This window comes from Erpetoichthys calabaricus, chromosome 1, assembly GCF_900747795.2.
Source record: "Erpetoichthys calabaricus chromosome 1, fErpCal1.3, whole genome shotgun sequence".
NCBI classification, from domain to species: domain Eukaryota; kingdom Metazoa; phylum Chordata; class Cladistia; order Polypteriformes; family Polypteridae; genus Erpetoichthys; species Erpetoichthys calabaricus.
Genome location: NC_041394.2, coordinates 144,015,755 through 144,042,087, shown reverse-complemented (window position 1 = coordinate 144,042,087; position 26,333 = coordinate 144,015,755). Strand labels below are relative to the sequence as shown.

The following is a 26,333-nucleotide window of genomic DNA, read 5'->3' as shown; positions in this document are numbered from 1 at the left end:
GCAGTTTGCTCCCTTCATTGTATCTTAATAATGTCCATTAAAAACGAGCAGAGCAGACACCCAGGCAAACAACACTGAATCATGAAAAGCTGCAGCTACTTTAGCGTTAGATCAACTAATTAGAAAACAATGGATTAATTAAACAATTAGAACACCCAGAAAGATAGAATGAACATCAAGATGAAAATATTGTGAAAAAGAAAAAAAAATACATTATTCCTCTATAACTGCTTAGTATATTTATTATTAATTATTATTATTATTATTATTTACCAAACTTAGTTTTCTAATTGCTATATTGTTCCCAAAACACAGAATCTGGGCAATAACAGTTCACTTAATTATGCCAGGATTCCAATTAAAAACAAGCTGGTTGAAACAAAACCCTGTAGCCACAGGGGGTCCACAGTACTGATGATGAGAACCCATGCTCTGTCTAGTGCAGTGTTTCCCAAACTCGGTCCAGGGGACTCCTTGTGGCTGCAGGTTTTTGTTTCAGCCAGATTCACAATCAATGATAACACCTGAAAACTGGTATTTTTTTCTCTTATTCTACATTCAGTAAAGCACAGAAGCATGATTTTTACATTTATAAGAATTTAGAAATATTTCTGCTTTTACTATAGATTTAAATGCTCTTTTGTTGATTTCATTATATTTTGCCCTTTCCCCCTTCATTGTACTTTATTAATGACAATAAGCAGAGCAGACACCCAGGCAAACAACACTGAATAATCAAAGGCTGCAACTACTATAGTGTCAGACCCACTAATTAGTAAGTAATGGATTAATTAAACAATTAGTACACCTGGAAAAGTAGAATGAAAATCAAGATGAAAATACTGTTAAAAAGAAAAAAAATACATTATCCCTATATAACTGCTTGGTACATTTTAGTATTTTTTTTTTTTTAGCAAACTTAGCTTTTTCTTTTCTGTATTGTTCCCAAAACACAGAACGTGGAAAATACCAGTTCACTTAATTAGCCCAGGACTTCAATTAAAAACAGAAGCTGGTTGGAACAAAAACCTGCAGCCACAGGGGGACCGAGTTTGGAAACACTGTTCTAGTGGATCATTAGTCACCCTCTCCTTCATCCCATTGTAATATTCTTTAAATATCCATGTATTACTATTATCCAAGTTCTTAAAAGATATCATTGTGTTAAAATTTCATTGTGTTTGGGAAGAGGTTAAACAATCATACCCTTTAGTTTCAGTCTTGGTTGTCCATAATTAAGATGTAGATACTACCATATTTAAACCTACATGAGTGCAATACTATCCTTATGAATCATCCCTTCCCCCAGCACCCATTTTAGTGTAAAGTTTGTTCATAGCTTTTACACTTTTTGTGGAAATATACATTGGCTGAGAATTAAACATTTGGTACTTACTCTGACCACAACAGATGAGAATATGCCCTTACCTGATTTTGAGCTTTATCATCAGGCCTTTGTTTAATGTCCTTTTTCTCATTGGTTTCCCCCTCTCCCTTCTCCTTCTTCCTGGCTTTCTATAGGATCCAATCTAGTCTTCACCTTCCGGATATTTTTTTTTAGTCTGCAACATACTAAGGCTATGTCCACAATCTACTATTATATTTCAGCCATGGTTCCTCCCCCGTATGATGTTTAAATTTCTATGTCTTTTTTGTTGATTTTTTAAAAATTTTGCTTATTTTAATATTTTACTTACGTTAATAATTTGCATTATTATGTGTTTTAATTAGTTTTGTGTATTATTCAATTTCTATGTGTCTATGCTTGTTTTGTTATGTTCCTTGTATTTTCTGGGTCGTTCCCCAAGAGGCGGAGCCACCTATCCATCTTTATCAAGGAACTGCCCTCAACTTTATAAAGGGTGAGAATACAAGCAGTCCCTTGTGGTTCATCGAATGCATTTAGTAGTGTGGGTGAAGTCTTGTGTTTAATACTGAGCTTATGTGGATTCCTGAATTTTTTATCATTTTGTCTAAATTCTTTTGAATTTTGTATTGGGACTTTTTTTGTTACTACACTGCCTATTTCATGCAACTCCTGTATTTTTTGTAATACATATTTTATTTATAAAGATTACTTGTTTCCCCTGTGTTACACAAGGTGAAGATTAAAGAATCCTTCCTCTTCTTTTTTTGGGGGGGAGGGGGTTGCTGCGGTTTTTGGGAATTTATGCTAAAGTAAGTTCATAACAACCAAGTTTTATTTATAAACAGCAAATTTAAACTAAAACTATCACTGTTCACACTTGTGTTTGCACATCATTTACAAAAGTTATTTACCCACACTAAAATGACATGATGTAGCTGTTCACCTACACTGGGCATGTGTCCATTGGAGGAAACAGGATTGTCCTCCATTCATTTGCAGCTTGTGTTTACCTACTAAGAACAGCAATTGTGATTATGAGAAACAAAAAAACAGATTGCTTTGTTTAGACTGATGATAAGATGGAATTGTTATTCAGAGTAACACACAAGTATACGGTGAGCATAGTGACTGAGAATACAGACTGGGAGTCATGTCAGTACAAGTACAGTTACATTTTACAGTGCTACAAGGAGCACAATCCGTCACCTTTCAATCAGGGAAGGGCCATGTAATAGGGACAAGCCAATCAGCGCTTGATCAGAATCTGCATTTTCAAAACTCTCCTTTATCACCCATCCATGCTGCAGTGCTAAGATGGCATTTTCAGAAATATTTGGCTCTGGAGGGTATATTCCAATGTCTCAGCTTTCAAGGGTTAAAAATGGTGGGGGAGTATGGTTGACTAATGTCTGTGTTTATAAGTGAATTAAGTAGTGGTGGATGTAGTCTATGTCTAGCATTAATAAATTTACACTGTAATTTCCTATCCACTTTGGGTATTTCGGAAAGATGAGTCACATCTGGGCCTTGTTTAGAAATGGTAAATGCTGGTTACTATGTTTTTTAATAATGCTCTTGATAGGCATCCCATGTCCTTTCAATGCTGGTCTGCTCTAGGAATCCTAACACTTGGCAGTCTTACTTTGGATTCAGGGCTCTTTTCATTCTAAGACCTCTGCTTTAAATTCTCAGTTAATCCTTCTGTTTTTCCCTTTTAATTACAGTTAAGCTTGGTCCTCTATGCATGTGGTATGTCTTTGTACTCTCCCATATCCCATATCATCCTTTTTAAAATGTTCCTTCTACCACCAAGTTTCAGTCTAAATCAGTCTCTATCCTGTATGTGTGTCTTCATTGTGCTGGCAAGAAACTGCTTTCTGTTTCAGTAAGGTAAGATTCAGATATGGCACTGTCCTCTCCCTTGAGCTGGTAGTCAATTTAAATGTGGTCAAAAATTCTTCCAAAATTTCCAAATCATCAATTTATTTAATATAAAATAATACATAGAATGTACATGACCATCATGAAACTGCATTTAATTGGTTTAGCCCTAGATCCTATTTCTAATTTATAGTCTATGGCTAGGGAAGGCAGGACAGACAATGAATGACTAGTTGAAATGCCAACCGGATTGTCTCGTTTAGTAGCAGTTCTTTGTACAAACAACAAAAAATATTCGCAAACGTTAACATAAAGGGTTGCTGGTCCAGCAATATCCAAAGCTACTTCTGTGTAGCATGTGTTTTCACAAAGGAGAATCGGGAGGTCAGTCTCGCAAAGCACTCCTGGATCAAATGCCACCTCCTCTCTGGGCAGCTGGTCTTCCTATCCAAATGGACCCCGGAAAGGGTGGCATTAAGTGTGATCAATGGGCAGTTTCTCGGAGCTGCAGGAGAGAGAAAGAGAGAACAGAAGGTCAGTGACATCGCCCCCTCCCACTGCGGCAGACTAACACATACCTTATCTGAGCCTGTGAGGAGGTCCTTCGGCATACATGCGTAACAATTCTCTTTAAGTTCCTGGTTGTTTTTATCATACATTTTGCTTATACTCCAAATCCCCCAAGGCTGCATCTTTGTTGTCCATCACTTCTACTTCTCTTTCATTTGCTGCTGCTTTTTCTACTTCTCAATTTTTGCTTGTATACTTTCTCACCTCTTGATAAAAAGTTGATTTCATGCTAAAATCATCCCGTCAACTTGCTGGAAAAATAAGGGGCAATGTTCAATACATGACTGAAGGAATTAATTTTATGATTCAATTTTCTTAGAGCTTTTAGCTGCTTATGTGAATGTTTTATCTTCATTCACTACATTAGCTCTTCAAAAAAGGAGTTACACTCATTAAGAACTATTTCTTTTGCTTTAGCCGGGATGTGTAGGGTGGTGTGGTGTCAGCGATGGCGTTTATTTGCTTCAGCAGATGGTTCTTTTTCAGACATCCCCATGTGGGATGGGTTGGTGAGGTAGGTTGGGGTTCTTCTTTCTGTCTGTCTGACAATTGTAACATTTCTCATTTTCCTGACACAATTTTCTTTAATTAAAATGTTTACAAAAAAGTGCAGGTGTATTGTCACACCCCATTCTGTGTGATGAGCCATTGATAATGGAAGAGGTGATATGAAATTAGGGAAGTGATGAACATAACATGACATAAAAATCTCCAACCAGCTTAATTCAATTTAGGATCATGGGGAGCCAGAGCCTATCCCATCAACAGTGGGCTGAAGGCAAGCTCCAGTCAGGAAGCCAGTCCATTACAGGACTCACACATGCACATGCCCATGCCCATACTAATATTAACACTGTGGCCAACTGAGAATCACTAATCAACCTTACTTGTGTTGTCTCTGAGCTGAGGGTAACAAATGGTCAAGATGGTGGAGAAAAAACAGAACATTAGAACAATGAGAGAGTTCTTTATTTGTTTGAAATTTTCACCAGTAAAATGTCCACATTACAGTCAGTAGTATGGGTAGGAAGGGATCAGATTAGAAGCAAGAGAAAAATCAGAGGAGCTGAAGTTGGCATGAATGTAGACAATAGCTGAGATGGTGTACTGCAAAGAATTAAATTCTGTGACATCTGTGATGGAATGAGCTTTGTAAAAGAAGGTGAACAGAGTGAGATGAAGACTTTCAAAAAGCTTAATGTCAATAGTTTTTGTCTGTGAAAGGAGATTGAAAGATTGCTTTAATTCCATTGATTTGACCAGTCAGATGAAGCATATGGTATGCATCAGGGTTAGTAGGGTGAACAAAATGTCTTGTTCTGAATACCAGGTTCCTGCAAGCCAAAGATATCCAAGGCTAAAAGAAATGATAAGTTCAACAAGAAAAAAACATTCAGGAAGACAGGAGTGACCATTAAGAAAAGTTTGAGAAGTTTCAGAATTTAGTAAATAAATGTTAACATGATTCCTACCTGTGTCTGTACAATGAAAGTCTGTTTAATCTAAGGTGTCTGGCAAGGGACGAGACCTCATCTAAGAACATATCTGAAGTAGAAACGTGGCATTCAGAAGGCAGGACTAGGATGCTGTCCATTATTCCATCAATTTTCCCCAAATTACCTTGCCTGTTAGAGGGTGGAGCCCATCCTAGTAGTTTCAGGTACAAAGTAGTAAGAAAGTCCACCCAAAATACTGGTCCTTTACAGTGCCCATATCCATCCTTGTCCAGTTCTGACACACTAATCCAGCTAATACACACATCACTGACATTAACATGAGACAAAATTAGAGCAGAAAAGAAAACCCATATGGACCTGTGACTAGGCCAGGATTTAAATGTAGTTCCTTGAAGATGAGAGGCAGAACAGCTGACCAACGCACTGCCTGCTGCAGACTTACTTGTAGTGTATGTAATACTGTTTAGTTTCTTATACTTAAGCTCTACAACATTACTTTACATGCAGTTATATTTCATACTGTGACATACAGTAAGTCATTTTATTTGCCAAAATTCTAATCACAGGTATAAGGAAACCTTACTTGTCCCTGGAGGTGATAGTGTGATCACTCAAAGTCCTTTTGTGACAATGGAACAACCTGAAAAAGATAAAAACTTTAAAACAAAAAAGAAATTGTATTAAACAACCATCTACATGATGCAATGAAACATGTTATTTTTAAGATTGTTAATGCTTGCCAGAAAACATATAACTGCTATCCTAGCATGTGCATTAGCCTAACTGTGCTGACAGCAGCTGGGGCAAAGGGTTAGGGCTGTTAGTGGAAAACAGCAGACCATAACCGAGGCAGATGACGCACAACTGCACACAAAATAAAAAGCAGACACTTCTATTTTAACAGCAGATGATAGCATTTTTTCTTTCATTGTTTTCTGGCTTCCCACTTATAAGCAAGCGTAACCTGCAACAGATAATATTGAGTCAAACAGCACTACAGGCTTAACTCACGCACCACAACTTCCGTAGGCTTGCGGACCACTCTTGAAGCTTCATTTAATTGTGCTTTTATGATTTGAAGTGCTACTGTTTTATTTTTTTTCTGCCAGGCGGGTCTTCTAGAAGTGGAATGACACATTATATGCAATGAAAAGAGCAGCCATATAAAAAACACTGCAGTTTTCTTTTTAATGTGATGATGATGCTGATTAAAGTGTATCTGTAATGTGATGGTAATATATCTTACAGTTTGCAATAAACGTGGCTTATTGTTAACTGTTATTTTATTTACTACCTTTCAAAGTGTGGTAGGGCAGGTGGTACACTGAAGTTTAAACCATAAGGTTGTCTATTCAGTCCTTGCCTCCAACTCTCTGATTGATGCTCAAGAAATCACTTAACTTGTCACTGCTCTGGCAGTAAAAATATATATATCAACAACTGTAATGTATTCAAGGAGTCTTGGGTGTGACTTCTAAAAATATAATAATTATAACTACACAAGTAGTTAAATTAAACCCATCTTTATATAGCAATTTTTTAGAAATTTTTAATAAGCATTTTACAAATCAATTTACATTATGGGACATAAAAATGTGTTGTTTGTTGATAACTGATGACATATCGTACACCCATCTTACTTAAAAGCAAAGACTTGCACAAAAAAGTCCAATCTGTATTTAAGACTCCTGGTGCTTAAGGAAATCTCTTTTGACACTATTTTGGTAATATGAGAGCAAAAGTCCATCTTACTTTAGCCAGGCAAATTAAAATTGTCAAAACAAATAAGTAGTTAGAATAGGTAGTAAAGAATAAGTAGTTAGAATGAACTGCAACATCATTTTTTTAGAATTTGAAATGGCCATGCAATGAAGAAATACTCCACCCATACATCACACTACTGTATTTGTAGAGATGGCCAAAAATTTGTATTGTCATGTTGTCATGGAAAACAACACCAAAGTTTCTCATACACTAAGCCTTTATGGAGGAAACAGGGACCAACGATGAAGAACAGGAAACAATCCTAAAATGCTGATGAAAAAAATCTCAAGTTTGTTTTGCCATTTTACTCACAGGAGATGATTTTTCTTTTCTCAGCCATCATGTGTTAAGTAACAGATTAAAAAAAATCATAATTTTATTGGGGAGCACTCTTTAAAAAGGCAACACTAGAGATACTACAGTGATCCAAAACAGAAGAAAGCATGGCACTACCTAACTTGGTTTACTGGGTTGCAAGTATTCATACAATAAAATATTGGAAATTAGTAGAAGTCCATGAATCTACCCCAGCTTGGTTAGCAATAAATGTTCTAAATCTTCTTTTATACGCTATTCTGTGCTCCACACAACAATAATTATCAATTTTACAGCAACCCAGTGGTTCACAATTTATTAAATACTTGCAATTTTACCTGTTGAAGACAGGTAATAGAATAAACTAACAAATAGTTTATATTTCTTGCTCTATGTGTACCTTCAGCACCTTTCAGTGTGTGTCTGAACCTCTCTTTCCCGATGCTCCCTCTGTGGAGGGCATTCCCATAAAGTCTGCTTCTCAGGCTCTGCCATTTCGAGGTGCTTTGCTCACCTCCTGTCCACTCTTATACATTTGCCTTTACTCCTCTTTGTGTGCCTCACACTCGCATTCCTTCTTTTAATTACTTCATTGTACCAAACCAAAATTGAGAGATAAGACTGCAATGAGGGACTGGACTCACACACAGACCTTGCATTTTATTATATTTCTATTTTGCAATATCGTATAACACACAACTCACACAAATATTTTTTTTTTCTCTACTAGAAAAATTCCAATCCACTCTCTATAACTTATTGGCCCGGACTCAGCCTTATTAATGTCCTTGTTGTTTTATTTTAAACACAAAATATTTTAGAAGTGGAACTTTAGTTGTATTGCTCGGGTAGAGGTTGAATACTGATATGTATTGCATTCAGAAAATAGTATTGTACTTCCTATGTTATTTTCATTTGTTTGATTGACTTGTGTCCTGTTATATAATGTTTTATTTCCAAGTTAAAGTATAAAAATACATTTTGGTATTAATTCTATGCATCACTAAGCCAGAAAGTCCTGGTTATTACCTAATTAAAAAAATTATTTTGACTGACAGGTAAAACTTTTCCTAGAATGTGGTAAAATGTGATTTCTGAGTTTGTCATTTTAATAATGCACATAAAATGAAAACAGTACCACCAGTAACAATTTTTATTTTTTCAAGGAGAGATGTTCTTGTAGTAACAAACACAGACAGTAGAGTAACTAATTTAGAAGCTTGCAAAGTTATACAGTTTTTAAAATAATTTTAAGATTTGGTTCCTGAGGCTTGTTGCCTGAATTTGCTTGCTCTTTATCTTTCTCATCTTCCTGAAAATGTTCTGTAAGTCTACAATTTCATTATTGATAACTTGCCTTGGTCATAATAAATTTAGGTAATTTTTAAGAATTTATTCTAAAACAAAAACATCTCTTTTCAACCTTGATGGAGCCAGGTTTTGTCACTCTCTGCAAGTGGATTTGTTTTCACACTCTATACCGTAATATGTAAGACAGCCTCAGAAAGAGTGTATCATCAGCCTGATGAGTAAATAAACAATTGTCATCACTTTCATGTGAACAATTTTCTGTTTTACAGCAGGCAGTACAATTCTACTAGTGAAGTGCATCAGCAAAATGCAGACAAGTGCTGAGGTATTCTTTGCTGATACTGTAGAGAAGGTGAGCCACCTCAAATGAAGAGCTCATCTAGCACTCGGGCATCTTTTGTGTTCCTGATGTCTATCAAAAAACTCGTGAGTGGAACAAAATGCTGCATACACAGGTGCCAAAATTAAAATGCAATCTATTGACGGGAACAAGATCTTCTGGTCAGGTAAAAGAGTACTTCATTTGTCTGGTACTGATGGATTGTCATGAAGAGTTTTTAATTGTTAGCATTGTTTGAGAAGTGTCTATAGAAAATCGGGAAAAAATAAAGATTTAATGTGTGGTATTTTGTAATACAATCCGAGCTTCTTTGCTCTTCACCTGTATGTTGCCCTGGTGCCATTTCTGCATGCTGCTTATTATATTTATGGGGCTGTGGGATGTATTGGAAATTATTTTGTTTTTCTATGTGTCATCTCAAATTCACTATAGCTGTTAAATTTGTCACTTTGGAAATATCGTTTGTATTTTGGTTTTAATTTTGTCAAAATATAAGTCACATTAGAAAGTTTTAATTGAAAAAATCCTTTGACTATTATATAAAAACAAGTAAAGGAACATGGTGCAATGCAATACTTTTTGTGCAATTTGCCTATTTTTACCTGTGTACTCAACACTCTACTTCCATCAGATTTATGTAATGGGACTACTTCTTTACTCATGATGAACAATGCATTTGACACTATGCCTGTTTGATGTGGCCCAGCTCTCCACATTAATTTCTGTTTGATCCAGTGATTCTGGTTCCTTTGTAGAGTTCAAAGGCATGCTGTTATATCAAATGATGTCATTATTGTTAGGATTTTAGCTCAAATGGTAGTGGCAAAATATAAAAAACATTCCTAAAGCCCTAAAACATAACCACTAAAAAGAGTACATTTACATTTATTTGACAATAATTAAATGAAAAAGGACAATGAAAATAATTAAAAACAATTTTCAATATGCTGAGAACAGGTACCATTTAAATGAACAAAAAAAGAAACTGGTAATTCTCTTAAACAGAACAAGCAAAAAGCTAAGTAACTACCGTATACTAGTCAAAATATATAAAGGATGAAAATAACGCTGCAAGAAACCCTTAATAAATAAGACCCTCATCATCCAGGTTAGCTCACTAGATCCAAACAGAAATTTGCTTTTCAGCAGCATACTGTATCTGAAAATGACAAACTCAACATTGGCTATTCCTTAGTTCAGCATCTCAGAATTCTTAGCTATGTAAACTAAGCATGACATACAGAATGTCCCAATGGAGTCAATATACATTTAAATGAAGCTTATTTGTAAATGCTTACTGATCATGTAATTTCTACAGTTTTGCTCCATGTTTGCACAAATAAGGGTAATCTGAGGGACTACAGTATGAAACATATGAGTCTGATGAGTGTTTTAATGGGGTTCAATGTGTGAGCACATGAGGAGGGAGAGAAGGGAAAAAGTCACAAGCTTCAAAAGAACTAACATATTCCTCCCCAGAATGTAGGAGAAGCCATCATAAGGGGACACTACACCTTCCAGCGCTGCAGGATAAAAGTGCAAACATAACTGGAAGTATATTGTCTTTCAACCATCTTTTTAAAGGAAACAAGTGAGCAAAGAACGGACCCTAAAATATTTGTTGTTTCTTTCTATTTCTTTGTTTTACATCCTAAACAAGGTTTTGCAATCAGGACCCAAACCTTCTAACATATTTTGTTCATTCTTTTTAGAATAGTAACTACAGTATTCAATTGTCATAATCTTAAATTAGATATGGTGTCTATCAGGGATGAGCAACTGGGATCAGCATTGTTATCTCTCCTGATACTACCAGTGGAAAATTATAGTAGTCACTTTCACTTTATATGGAGACAACCCAGTTGTGATTATCTATTGAATCTAGTGATGTTTCTTCAAATGTTCCTCTTAATAACTTCAGTTAGCAGAACACTGAAACACTGAACACTAATGAATGCTAATGACTTGCTCCTAAACACTGAAAAAAAATTTGTTATTGAGTGAAAATTCCAAAGATAGCAAAAGGATTTTTTCAACAAGTTTTAATACTAACAGCTTCGTAAACAATTCAGCACACAATGTGGTTAGACATGCTAGTAACATTTTGCAATACTATACTGTTTCCAAAACATTCAGTGCCTGCTTAACAAACAGTACAATAAAATTTTGTCTCTTGTGACACATTTTTTTCAAAGCTCTGAAGATCAAAAATCTTTTTTAATGTGCCACTGTTTTATGATGAAAAAATTATGCTTTTCATAAGTGTTCCATCCCTAAATTTTAACATTGTGCAGCAAGTGAGTACTTTTGCATGACACTGTAAAATCTTTCTTAAGGATCATTACTAGACACCTGGAAGCAAGAGCTTATAGCCTTCGTTAACAGGTATCTAAATTGGCTTCCAGTTACACTTTAGTAAGACTTTCATGATGCTACTGCTGCTTTGACTGAGCTGCTATTCCATCCTGGAATATGACATCCAAGTGTTTGGGAATGTTTATATTTTACTATATGAGGCCCTCACATTGCACTACAATTACCAACTACAGCAAGTGTTGTAGGACAATGCTGGAAATTGGAGGATCGCCAGTTAGCCTAGGTCACCTTGATTTTGCTTATTTCAAAAGACCTTAGAATCCCCAGAAAGCTTTTTTTCCTCTTAGTTTGTTTTTTTTTCTTCTGTTGCCTATTGGAATAATTACTTATATACCAAACTTGTAAATCACTGAAAGAGGTATAAACTGTCTCTAACTGTCCCTAATAAAGTTTACTATGTATGAAGGAACTTAATTGAGAGCAAGAGGAGAGTATGCATTGATTACAGCATGTTGCCACTCCCACCACATGGCGAACCACCTGGATTGAGATCCGACTGCAGCCGTGCAACAGGTGACACCTCAGCACCACACTGAATGGTGTGTGTGTTTTTTTTTTGACAGTGGCTTGAGTGCCAATCCTGCCACCAACCCCCAAGATTTCCTTGCATGTTGGAAGACCTGTTTGCAGAGGTGGATGCAGATTAAAGTCATACCCAAGACAGAGCAATTGCAGGATAAGGGCCTTGCTCAGGGGCCCAACGGAGTAAAAGTCACTTCTGGCATTAATGGGATTCGAACCGGCAACCTTCCAATTGCTGGCACAGACTCCAAGCATCAGAGCCACCACTCCGCCCCAAACTTATTTGAACTGATATCAATTTATGAGACTTTGCACCTTCTTCCAGCATCATCTAGAATTACTGTCAGATGGAACTGTTTAACTGTTCTAGACCATTGAATGAGGAAAATTTCATGCATGTGGCAAATGATGATGAATTAAAAAAATAAAAAGCATGGTAACCACCTATAAAGACTACTGTATCTTAGAAGCACTTCTAAGTACACTTTTTTGCACTGCAGTCTGAAATTATATGCAAATCTAATAAGGTATGTAGCAGGTAACAAGCTAAATACAATAGTGAACTTTTAACAGGATAGCCCGAAGCATCTTTCAGAAGATACCATACCACAAGAACTGCGCTAACACAACTAAATTAACGAAACTTAACATCAACAAAACCAAGGAACTGGTCATTGACTTTCACTGCACCAAAGAGCCTCAGGGAGTAGCTATAGAGGGGGTGCACAACCATAAGTACTTGAGGGTCCACATCAATGACAGGTTGGACTGAACTATATAAGAAAGGACAGAGCAGGCTCTTTTTTCTTAGGAGACTGGAAAATGCCATTCTTCACATCTTATATAACTCATTGATGGCCAGTGCAATTTTCTATGCCATGGTGTGCTGGGCTGAGTAACATCACTTCAAGAGATGCTACCCAAATCAACAAGGTAATAAAAGTGCAGGTTTAGTTATGGAACACACTCTGGACCCCTTGGAGGTAGTAGCAAAGGAGACAATTAAAACAGAACTGGATACCATTATGAACAATGCTGCACTTTCTCTTCCTGATACACTAACACTAAGGACTTTCAGCCAAAGCATCATTCGGCACATGTGTGTAAAGAAATGCTACTAGGGCTCCTTTATACCAATATTTACAGAGCTTCTGTGAAAAGCCAAATTTCCCCCTGGAGACAAATAAAGTTAATTCATTTGTTCGATCTATCTATCTATCAAACAGCATAAAAATGCAAAAAAGAGACCATTTTGCCCCAGAAATACAAAACAGACACAAGCTGAAACATAATTAACAAAGGGTAGTGAAGGACCTAAGACATGTTGTTCCACTGGACTCTGATCCATACACTTGCTAGTCCAGCTGGCAACCTTGTCATGACTAATAATATACGATACTGTTGCAAGTACTGCTCTGCTGGCATATGTGATCTTCAGCTTTGTTTCACAATCTCTTAATAAGTATACTGATCACTTGATTCTGAACTGCTCTTTTATGCTTCCAGACTCTTACTTCAGCTCAGAGTTTCCAAGTCCGACATTACTCAACTCTTTCTTGATGAATGTTGCTTGAAGAACTGAGTGTGGCAAAATTAATTAGGATAGTTTGATAGTACTATAGTGGTCCATTTAAGTATCTAATGTGCAAATAGCAGTCTAAGACCTGTCGGTTTGGAATTTGCACATCACAAACAGATGCAGGTTAGGCTGACAATTAGCTATTAGTTGGTGCAATGTTAGCAAGCCTTGTTGTGTGTCTGTATGTGCCCTGCAATGGTCAAGCATCCTTTCCAAGGTTGGATTATGCATTGCACTTGATGCTGTGAGGAAAGCTTCTGGGCCCACATGAACACTATGACAGAATAAACATGTTCTGAAAAGAAACCAACAAATATTCTCACCAAGTTCTGTTTTCTCTCATGACGATTCATTTTTACTGTACCTGAGTTCTAGGTTACAGTATCTTAAGTATTATCTTGAGACTCTTGTGAAGTGATAGTACTTAAGTATTCTCATTCCAGTCTGACTTAAACAACTCAAAATAAAGTAACTTTTAGACAGTGAAGCCCACTATTGAGTCAGGGCTTTCCTATCTGTAATCTCAAAATAAATTGACAAAAGTAACAAGAATCAGAACACAAATGTTGCTTATCTGTCAAATTTTTATGTTATTTTGAAAAGCGAAATTGTTAAATTGAATATGAATGATGAAACAAAAAACAGAAGTGATAATCGGAAAAGAAAGACAAAATTAGGCTTTAAAGGTTGTTCCTGTTGTCTCCCCTTTAAATTATAAGGAAAAGAATATGTAGAAAGTTTTGGTGTTTCTTTTTATATGAAGAGTCTGTTCCATAACAGCTAAAAGTAATTTTCTGCCTTACTTATTTGACTCTGATTAAGCCACGCAGCTTCTGTGTGTTGCATAAGGAGAGGTATCTTTGCACTGCTCATATTTTAAGCAGTATTCACTGTGCCAGCTGCTACAGAAAGTAAAATTCACTGGTTCATTTAACATCTATAATGTGAAAGCTTTGAATATATAAAATATTACATGCAGTATGTCATATGTGAAACATTTTCCACTTCAGCTCGGTGGAGTTTGGTATGGTATACAGCTAAGTGTTTTCCATCACTACAAAGTGACAACAAAGCAAACTTTAAAAGTTGAAGATGCAGGCTTAGAAACACAGACTAAGTTAATTTGTCCTGGGCAAACATTAACTGATATCTTTTTTAATACTGTATAGCATTTAGCTTTTAATTTTTCAGTTTTCATTGAGTTTCAGTTTTCATTAGTACAGGTCTGTCATAATTAATTTATGATCTTTGTTGGTATGTATGTCAGCAAGTAAGACCAGGCATCTTAAAGCAATGAACCCTTTAAAAGAAAATTCTTTACTTCTTAAAATATTTGAAGCACTAGGTGGCATCAGTGGACTATGTGGTCCATACAGTGCGAGAAACAAACCAATAAGCAAAACCATTCAGGTCAAAGAAACCTACAACAATGCTCAGGAAAAAAACAGCTGCATTACCAGAACTGAAGCAAGTTAAAAAAAAACCTAATATTTCCACACAAAGGATATTTTAAAATCTTCTTTAATAGCATGCAAGAGAAAATAATTGAAAATAACACAACACAACAACACAAGAAAGAGAATCTATTTTGTCACTATAGTACACATTTCATTTCATTATTTGAAGAAATGCCATTTAAGAAACTATATGACCATGCTGAGGTTGTTTTGAAAAGCAACTCTTTGATCTGAACTTGAGAAACAAGTTTTCTGTACTATGCGTGGCCTGCCTTGACTTGATTTTATATTACACCTCATAGCAGAAGCCAATGCTGTGTTTACCTGACCCAAAAAGGTAGTACCAAACTGTCATGTGCACGATATAAATACTGGGTTCACACAGGGAACACTTATGTAAAGTACCCTACAAAGTCCCTAGAAGGCTTTCAAGTCTCTAATAGCAGGGGAAATATTTTCGTCTACCCCATTCAATCTCCCTCTTATTATCACTCATATGGATACATTCTTCCTGACAGGAAACTTTTGCCTCTTCCTGTCATTCTAGATTCAATAAGCTCCCATAAAGCTTCTCCTGCCAGATTAGCAATCACATGTCATCCTGTGGCTTACAGAAACCTGATCCCAATGATTTTCTTAAAGGGCCAAGTATTTAGCATTGCTTCTCGATTACTTACCCATTTCTAAATGTAAAACAATTCCAGCACTTCTTTCCTAAACTGCTTTGTCAGTATGGGGGATGGGTCCAATCCTACTGTAGTGACCTGCAGGCATCCCCTAGTTTAAAATGTCCAATAATTTAGTAGTTTTGGAAGAGTAACTTATCATAGCGCTTTCACCTATGGTCGTAATCTATTCAGTCCAGCTACTGCGCACCCCAAATACCAAACTAATGTATATTGATTTGGAGTTTGCCCCACAACATTTCAGTTCAACTTGATTCAATTCACCATACACTACATTCCACTGAGCACATAAACAATGGAAATCAGCATATTTGGTTAAAATATAAATCAACTTGTATATGTTGCAAGTAGCAAAAGATAAGGCTAGTTGGCAGATGAGGAGGAAAACAAAAACTTCAGCTAGCAGCACTCCTGAAGAAAAAAAACCACCTTGGAGCATGCATGGCCCACTGTGACAGAAAAGTCAGAGTTCAGCTGATCCAGATCCACTGGCCATTCTTTCACTTTAGGGAATTTTACAACTTGATACACCATAAAGTCCACAAATATACAAACTATACAACTGCAGTAAGACTAGTTGATCAGATGCGGTATCATTAATACCTAAAGTTCCTAATTACCCTGATGTCTAATTCTATTTGAACATTGATAAGACGGTGCTTTACTTATTTTTTAGGTGGGGATCCCAGGAACACACCTGGCCTTGGCCCGACTCACACACACTACCTCACAAAGACAAAAAAGCAACCGGTAATAAAACAGAAATTTAAGAATGCATTAAACAATTATAAAAAATGATAACAATAAAAAACCAGGAGGGAAAGCCCCAGCAGATCCCCGTGCCAGTCTCACCTTGGTGAAAGCCACCTTGCCCCTCTTAGTGGTACCCATAGAAATGCGAGGAGTCACTGGAGAGGCTGTCGTAGATACAGGTAGCACTTATACCCTTTTGAAATACAGCTTGTCAAGAAAAGCTTTAGGTGCCTCATGAGTAGTTAAGGGAAAGTGAGAAAGTAAAATTCTTTCTTGCAGATGGAAGAGTGCATGGGGTGAAGGGCAAGGTTCTTACGAGGCTCTGCTTGTATGAGACGCACTGGGAGACAGAAGTATATATCCTGGAAGATGACTACCTGTCAATGCCCTTATTACTCAGAAAGGACTCACTAGTGTCGGTAGGGCTTACCATCCATCTGTTGCGGTTGGAGTATGAGTTGCTGGGGGGGTGAGGTCCATTGGTTCGGGACGAAGGCTCAAAGCAATCGGGTCTGGCCTAACTTGCATTATTACCTAGCGCAGTTGGTTGACGAGCCCAGCCCAGTAGAAAAGGCAATTCTTGAGCAGCCACTGCTTAGGAGATGGCACTCTGTGAGGACGGACAAAATGGGTCAGACTGAGGTTGTGTGTCACCACATCCACACAGTCGACCGAGACCTGGTTCGGCAGAGAGCCTACAGAGTGTCACCTCTGAAACAAGAAATACAGTAATCTATGAGTGGGTTGACCAGATGTGGGCAGATGGGATCATCGAGCCTTCCACCTCACCATGGACTAGCCCTGCGGTGCTCGTTCAAAAAGTGGACGGGACCTACCGATTCTGTGTGGACTACCGGGAGCTGAATAAGAAGACCGTGAATGATGCATACCACGTGCCACTCATCCATAACATCTTGTAGTCTTTGCATGGGGTGGCACTGTTCAGCTCCCTAGATTTGAAGTCTGGTTATTGGCAGGTGAGGATGGGGAAGAGTACAATTGAAAAGACTGCCGTCATCACCCCAGAGGGGTTGTTCCAGTTTCGGGTGATGCCCTTTGGACTTAAAAATGCAGGGGCATCATTCCAACTGCTAATGGAGCAGGTCTTCTGGGGGGTTCATTGGGAAGACCTGCTTTGTATAAATAGATGACATCATTATGTTTTCCCCATCTGTCCAACAACATCTAAAGGACCTTGACCACATCTTCCAGTGACTACTCAAATCTCATCTTACGCTCAACACCATCTGACCTTCCTCGCCACGTGGTGTCAGCAGACGGTGTCCTTGTGGACCCGAAGAAAATTGAGTCCATCTTGAAATACCCAGCACCCCAGGACGTAAAAAGTCTCCAACGCTTCCTGGGGATGGCTGGGTGGTTCCACAAATTTTTCCACAGGTTTGCCGACATCGCTGCCCCGTTGTTCCAGCTGCTGAGGAAGGGATCTCCCTGGGAATGGTCACCAGCATCCCTGGACTCCTTTGAGAGACTCAAGAATGCACTGACATCACTACCAGTCCTGGCACAGCTTGATCCATCCTTAACCATTCAGGTCCACACTGATGTGAGCGACCTCTGCGCCATCCTCTCCCAAATGAATCAGGGGGAGGAAAGAGTTGTGGCTTCATGGTCACTGAAGGGCGCTGAGTACAATTATTCCACCACCAAGAAGGAATGCCTCGCTGTCATGTGGGCTGTGGAGAAATGGTGTCACTGCCTGGAGGAGACACCATTTTAAATCTACACTGACCATCGGGCTCTGACCTGGGCATTCAATTGCCCCAAGGCCATGTCTAGGCTTACCAGGAGGATATTGCGCCTCCAACAGTTTACGTTCAAGGTGTGCTATCGAAAGGGCTTTGCTAATGTTGTTCCCGATGCTTTGTCAAAAGTGCATGAGCCCACACCGATGGTATGTGCAGTATTGGTCTCGTAACGCTTAGCCTGATCTTCCCTTGAACATGTAGGACATTGTTCAATCTCAAGCTGCTGCTGTATGTCAGGGATTGAGCGAGGGTACAGGGAGGAGGCCTGACTGCACACATTATAGGGAACTTTAAGGGGCACTCTATCGCTGTGTACCAACAAAAGATCGGGGTTACCATTATCAGTTGGTAGTGCCTGAGACATATGTGCCCAAGTTCCTACAATATTACCATGATAGCCCGATCGGTGGTCACCTTGGACATACGAAGACAATGTTCAAAATCCTGGAGGTGACATGGTGGCTGACAATACGCAAAGAAGTCTGGTCCCATGTCCAGACTTATACCACCTGTCAGCAATACATAACCCCACCTGGTCTCCCCTCTGGACAGCTTCAGCCAGTAAGTATTACGACACCAGGGGAGAGCCTAGGCATGGATCTTATGGGACCATTTCCTGCCAGTAATGACCAGAAAACCTAAATGATGGTGGTTGTGGATTATTTTACCCGACGGGTAGAGCTATTCTCCATGGCTAATGCCACAGCCAAGAAGATATGGTCCACCCTGAAGGACAAGATATTTACCCGATGGGGGTGCCGAAGAACGTCATCACAAATCGGGGCCTGCAGTTTACCGGCTCAGTGGCTGAAGAATTTCTGAGACAATGGGGGGGGTGGTTCACCTGAAGACTACAGCATAACACCCCCAATCTAATCGCACTGAGCAGGTGAAATGGACCTTGAAGACAATGATTGCATCCTTCATCAGAGACCACCATTAGGATTGGACTAAGTAGCTGCCTGAGCTCTGGTTAGCATTGAACATGGCGGTGCATGAGGCTACCGGTGAGACCCCTGCATTGTTAGCTTTAGGCACACAACTTAAATTTCTCAACGGGTGAAGGAAAGGATGGTGATGTCCCAATCCAGACAATCTCAATCGCACAACCAGAGACATAAGCCTGGATCAGGAGTCATCCCCTCTACACAGCCTAAGCTGAACTCGCTCTGAAGTGGTTCAGCCTGGCAGCTATCATCCAAAAGAAGGGTCCGGTGACCTACGCAGTAGAGTGGGGATTGCCAGGGACCAAGAAAATCGACACTGTCAACATTTCTAACCTCAAGCCTTGGTTCAGCTGTACACCATGGCCTGGGGGTGGAGACTGTAGCAGTGCAACTGGGTAAAGAAACTCCAACTCCCAGCTATCCCTGCAGAGGCTCTGATTGGTTGTCTGCTGAGAGTGCAGGGGCTGCTGGGCACAAGGAGGCTGGCATGACATTTAAAAGGAGGCCAGTTTTACAGAGAAAGAAGCTTTTTCGTGTTTCGTGTCTGGAGTTACTTGTCTGTTTGCCTTCTCAGTTTTGCTACCTGTGCATTCTTATTTTGTCCTGGATCATCTCCTGTTTTGGGTGTATGGAGTGTCTGGTGTCTTCCTGCTGCATGAGGACTGTCTAAGGATTGGTTGTCGTCCTGTGAAGAAAGGAGCGCTCCTGGTCCCATTCACTCACCATCATTTCATTGGGAAATACCAGTACAACTGGCCTTTACATTCATATACAGCGTGCTGATCTCTGGACTATCTACCTCCATTATTTCATTTCATCAGTTGCCATTTTTCATGGACTTCATAGTGTGTGGTTTTTGTTAGTGGTTTTTTATTGTTGAGTTTGTGTTTATTGTATATCTCCTTAAGGGAAACTGGAGTGGGATCATTGTAGTTTCATATATTTCATTTATTATTGCTTAATACATTCTTTAATTTCTGTTTTATTACCGGTTGTTTTTTTGTCTCTGTGAGGTAGTATGTGTGAGTCGGTTCAGGGCTGGATGCGTTCCTGGGATCCCCAACTAAAAGATAAATAAATCACTGCCATATCAACGGTATGAATCTTAGCTGGGTTTTAGTCTGCTTCAACATGCCTCACCTTGATGGGTTTCTTACAGTGACTGAGTTAATGGATGCACATGAGAAGATATCGCATGTAACACAGTCATTAAGCTATATTTCTTTTGTTCCCATTGAATTAAAAATATGTTCCCAGGGAAGACCAGTGAGGGCACTTCTGCTCTGCCTATAACTAGTCTTCTTCTGGCACCACATTTTACAACCAAGTGGAAACAGGAAGTCAAGTGTGTTGTTTGTCTGGTACAGAGGAAGACACACCAAAGCCATTAACCTTTGTATTTTAACATGTTTGACTCTATTTTGTTTTTGTTCCCATTTGTCTTATAGGTTTTCCATAATGAACCTCAACCCTTTTGAGTATCTGGTTTGTTTAGTTACAAAATGAACACACAAACTGAAAACATATATTGAAAATGATGGTTATCTGTAAAGATTTCAAAAAGTGTAGAAAATGTGATAAAATTAACAAATGTAGTTGTAGCATGAACAGCCTAATCAGCAGCTCTAATAATAGTGTGCTATGCTAGAGTAGTGAGCCTTCAGCCTGGATTTACATGTGACACTGATGGAACATCCCTTACAATGCCAGGAAGATGTCTAGCATGTTGATTGGCATGAGCAACTAACAATTTTACTGTCCACAACCATATACACATAAAAATAATAACAGTATAAACCCTACAATATGTTCTTTTACATATTAAGGGTTAATGTTGTTTAAAGTTTTTTATTTATTATTGTGATTAAGACAACATGCAGATGCAAAGCCACTAATTTTCAAGTACTTTAGAGAGAAAAGATACATTTGAAATAGGTCTATAATTATTAACAGTTGTTGGGAGCAGAATATTTCAAGGATGTTCTGACAATTACCATTTTTAATGCATTTTAATGCATTAATTTTGTCTGACAATAAGGATCTGTTGATATTATGGAAATTTAGTTTTTACTGGCATAGTGGTTCAGATACTGCTTCACCACTGCTCTATCCTGGGTTTATATTCTGTCTGGGTGGAGTTTTCTTGGTCTTTCTGCATCTGTATAAATTTTTCTCTGATTTTCCTCCCATGTCCAAAATACATGAAGCTAGGTTATTTAGTGATTTAAATTGAACCACCAGCAGATTCCTGTGGCCCTGTGTTAGGATATAGTGGGTTGGACAATGACTGACTGACTATGAAAGACTATAGGTGTATGTTCTAATATACAGTTAGGTCCATAAATATTTGGACAGAGACAACTTTTTTCTAATTTTGATTCTATACATTACCACAATGAGTTTTAAATGAAACAACTCAGATGCAGTTGAAGTGCAGACTTTCAGCTTTAATTCAGTGGAGTGAACAAAACGATTGCATAAAAATGTGAGGCAGCTGAAGCATTTTTTTAACACAATCCCTTCATTTCAGGGGCTCAAAAGTAATTAGACAATTGACTCAAAGGCTATTTCATGGGCAGGTGTGGGCAAGTCCGTTGTTATGTCATTATCAATTAAGCAGAAAAAAGGCCTGGAGTTGATTTGAGGTGTGGTGCTTGCATGTGGAAGATTTTACTATGAACAGACAACATGCGGTCAAAGGAGCTCTCCATGCAGGTGAAAGAAGCCATCCTTAAGCTGCGAAAACAGAAAAAACCCATCCAAGAAATTGTTACAATATTACAAGTGGCAAAATCTACAGTTTGGTACATCCTGAGAAAGAAAGCAAGCACTGATGAACTCAGCAACGCAAAAAGACCTGGACGTCCACGGAAGACAACAGTGGTGGATGATCGCAGAATCATTTCCATGCTGAAGAGAAACCCCTTCACAACAGCCAACCAAGTGAACAACACTCTCCAGGGGGTAGGCGTATCGATATCCAAGTCTACCATAAAGGGAAGACTGCATGAAAGTAAATACAGAGGGTGCACTGCAAGGTGCAAACAAATCATAAGCCTCAAGAATAAAAACGCCAGATTGGACATTGCTAAAGAACATCTAAAAAAGCCAGCACAGTTCTGGAAAAACATTCTTTGGACAGATGAAACCAAGATCAACCTCTACCAGAATGATGGCAAGAAAAAAGTATGGAGAAGGCGTGGAACAGCTCATTATCCAAAGCATACCACATCATCTGTAAAACACGGTGGAGGCAGTGTGATGGCTTGGGCGTGCATGGCTGCTGGCTGCAGTGGCACTGGGACACTAGTGTTTATTGATAAAGTGACACAGGACAGAAGCAGCCGAATGAATTCTGAGGTGTTCAGAGACATGCTGTCTGCTCAAATCCAGCTAAATGCAGTCAAATTGATTGGGTGATTTTTCATGATACAGATGGACAATGACCCAAAACATACAGCCAAAGAAACCCAGGAGTTTATTAAAGCAAAGAAGTGGAAAATTCTTGAATGGCCAAGTCAGTCATCTGATCTTAACCCAATTGAGTATGCATTTCACTTGTTGAAGACTAAACTTCGGACATAAAGGACCACAAACAAACAGCAACTGAAAGCCACTGCAGTAAAGGCCTGGCAGAGCATTAAAAAGGAGGAAACCCAGCATCTGGTGATGTCCATGAGTTCAAGACTTCAGGCTGTCATTGCCAGCAAAGGGTTTTCAACTAAGTATTAGAAATGAACATTTTATTTCCAGTTATTTAATTTGTCCAATTACTTTTGAGCCCCTGAAATGAAGGGATTGTGTGAAAAAAATGCTTTAGTTGCCTCCCATTTTTATGCAATCGTTTTGTTCACCCAACTGAATTAAAGATGAAAGTCTGCACTTCAACTGCATCTGAGTTGTTTCATTTAAAATTCATTGTGGTAATGTACAGAACCAAATTAGAAAAAAGTTGTCTCTGTCCAAATATTTATGGACCTAACTGTAGTCTGCAATGGGTTTTTGCCCTGCTCATAGTTGGTTACCACTGTAAGCCTAGTGCTGCCAAGATAGGCACTGACTCCCAATGACCCTGAACTGGATAAGAAAGCTAGTACAATAATAAATACATTTCTGATTTTACATTGCTAATTTCACTCTGGGTGGCTTCAGCTGTTTAGTAAATAAGAATTAGAGTTGACCCATACAACAAGGCGTAGACTCAGGTTATTTTACTAGCTCATTTACTAGCTCTCTCATGGAGTATTCTTTCATTTCAAAAAAGCATATTTTGATTAGAGACAACACAGTGGTAAGCATTGCTGGGTCACAGATAATAGGACCTGGGTTTGAATCTCGGCTAGGTCACTGTCTGTGTGGAGTCTTTACATTCTCTCCATTTCTTGGGGTATTTTTCTGGGTAATTCAGTTTTCTCACACACCACAAAAAACTGCAGGTTAACTTAATGGGTGACATTAAAGTTGCCTGATGTCAGTAAATGGTGTATTGCCGAAAATGGAGTAAACTTTGACCCTCCCACCCTGAATACAGCTGGCATAAGCCCTGGTTTACTCACTTGTATAAGTAGATTTGGAAAATGGACATCTTCAGCAGGTGTGGTGTTACCATCACAAAACAGGAAAAGGCAACCAAGGTGTTCTTGATGTGAAAATACTGCTAGAGCCATACTAGAATTTTCTTAGAATGTGTGCAGAGTTCTCCAATTAAACATTAAACATTAACTTAGCTAACAGATGTCTATCCCTCTCTTGCAAATGACTAGCAAGGCATGCAAATGTTGTTAAATAGTTACTTCTAGAATTATAAGCACATATCTAAACAGTAAACCCAAAGACTCATGGGAGTGGCTTTTTGATATTTAGAGACTTATGAAGAATATCTGAAATGGTGACTGGGCTGTCTTAAATTTAAAGCCAGATGCTTCTCTTTCACTCTTAGCCTCAGTGCCTCTCAGGCCCAGCTTACCCATCAGATATGCTCAGTCAGGGCTGAGACACTGGCATGCACAACTGTTAGGAAAAGTCACCATTAGGGCACCCAAGTCCAGCTCCATCATCCCACCATTATCCTTTGGTGTCTGTAAGACAATCTCTGGAACACTTTAGTCACTCCTGAACTATGGATGCTCAGCAGTAGCAAACCACCCCTGGAGCACCGTTCTCTCACTCTCCACAGGGCCAACTCCTAACCACCATGCCCCCTGTCCTCCATACCTGCTCATACTCCCAATCTTGCACATTTTCTTTCGATTGTCTCCTTCCTCCTTGATCTCTCTTAAGGCTCTCTATATACTCATGTGGATGTGGCATCCTAATTACAATCTGTGGAGTGCCAATGTGGGACAGCTGAGCCGATTGCCAGTCTGTTACCAAGTAATCAGCTCGCCTCCACACCAAACACCCCATGGCTGGACCCACAGAATCCAAGACATACAGATTTTATTAAAAAAAAAGAAATTGCATCTCCATGGTCCTCTATCATTATACTTTGCTGCCTTGCATCACTTATCTAACAATACTTATGCATAAATCTGAAAGTACAAAGCTATCAACTAATCATGAGAAGTCATTTCACATTCTGGAGACTTTGTCTTAGAATTCAGAGCCTTAGCACTGTACTTTTCTTCTTAAAACAGAACATGTATCTTTAATTACCTGATAGTACACCACACCATATGTGTAGCTCATTGACGTTTTTACTTGCCCAACTAATTTTTATGCATGGTAACCTCTCTGTTGTGGTGCTTTGAATGTATCCACCTCAAAGACCAGGTAACCCCATGAAAATATGTCTTAACGTTTTTTAATAGTGGGGACTCCTGTGTGACTTTAAGCATACATTGTACAGGTTTGAAAATAACTTTCCTAGATGTCCTGATTGATCAGTTAACTTAAATGTTTGCAACTAACTGAAGAATAATTACTGGTGGGGTGAAAGCACAGGGACCATGACTAGTGTTTCACTATAACAAGAAGTGAATCAAAACGACACCTTTTATTGGCTAACTGAACAAATTACAATAGACAAGCTTTAGAGGCAGTCTAGGCCCCTTCTTCAGGCAAATTGTTGTCAAAACTAATACAAGAACAATATATTTTTTTCTGAAGCTCACCTGCTTCTTGGGGAAAAGGAAAAATTGTCTAAGTTGACTACGAGTGGCAGAAATTTGGCGAGTAGACCTAAGGAAGACTCATTTTGAGCTCTCATACTTTTGGAAGTCTATTAAATGGAGGATGTTTAATGTATTAGCACTGTTAGTGACATGAGTAAATATAGAAAATCGGAACTGTATGCCAAAGAGTTAATAATATTTGCAGAGTTTTGTCAGGATTCAGAGAATAGAGATAAAACAACATCTATTAGTCTGAAAGCTCTAATCCATTTCTCTACACATCCCTATTTGTCCACACATTAAAATAACGAGCATGCACTGGGTGAGGAACTGCATGTCATCTGGAAATATTATGCTGGTCAACCCTGCTGATGGAGATTAGCCCTCCCATCATTATTACATGATATCTGCACTTATTTTCATTATAAGCTGGAAAAACAAGTAGAAAAAGGAAAATTGTTTTGCCTCTTTATAAAAATGATTCTACTGCTGTGCTAGACAATGTAGTTGCTGAGGGGGAGAGTGCATGGGAAATAGTTCTTTCTTCCTAATGCACTGGATGTGTGAATGACTATAGGTCCAGTACTCCACTCAACACACTGGGTACAGTCATCTGGAAAAAAATCCATTTACCTCAGAGGCCATTGACTCTCTAGTTAAAAACTTCAGACTGTACTTAGTCAGCTCCAGTCCTTCTTTGTCATTTTCCTATTATTTTTAGGTTAGGTTATGTCATCAATCTTCTCCATTTCTTTCTTCACTTACTATTCACAGTTTTCCAATATCCTTATTATCCTTTGTTTACTTTTTTGTCATCTTTTACTTGTGCATTTTCCTGCATCATCACCTTCTTTAGTGTCTTTTTGAATTCCGGTTATGCATTCAATATAATTCATACTCATTATCACCATTTATCCATCATTCTCCTCCAATTTTGAATTTTACTTCTGCGAAAAAGATTAAAAATTTAAAAATCATCCACCATCTACCACTGCTATTATCATTATTGCCCCCTTTCATTTTTTTCTAAACCATCCTCCAGCTTCTCCATCATTCCAGTCATTCACTGTCTTGTCTCTTCTTGCATCACCACATCATCATCACCTAATTCATCAATGCCCTTCACC

At 38.5% G+C, this 26,333-nt stretch overlaps 1 long non-coding RNA gene across 2 annotated transcripts; it reads right to left on the bottom strand.

Annotated features, from left to right (window-relative positions):
* Window positions 1-3,494: 3,494 nt before the first annotated feature.
* Window positions 3,495-15,537, bottom strand: LOC114646090 (uncharacterized). Of its 2 annotated transcripts, none has more exons than XR_007934256.1 (3): window positions 15,407-15,537; window positions 5,861-5,917; window positions 3,495-3,755 (listed from the first exon to the last, which is right to left on the bottom strand). It is a non-coding gene; the product is annotated as an uncharacterized LOC114646090 (long non-coding RNA). The 2 variants fall into 2 exon arrangements; XR_003715262.2 differs by lacking the exon at window positions 3,495-3,755 and adding an exon at window positions 4,820-5,154.
* Window positions 15,538-26,333: the final 10,796 nt, after the last annotated feature.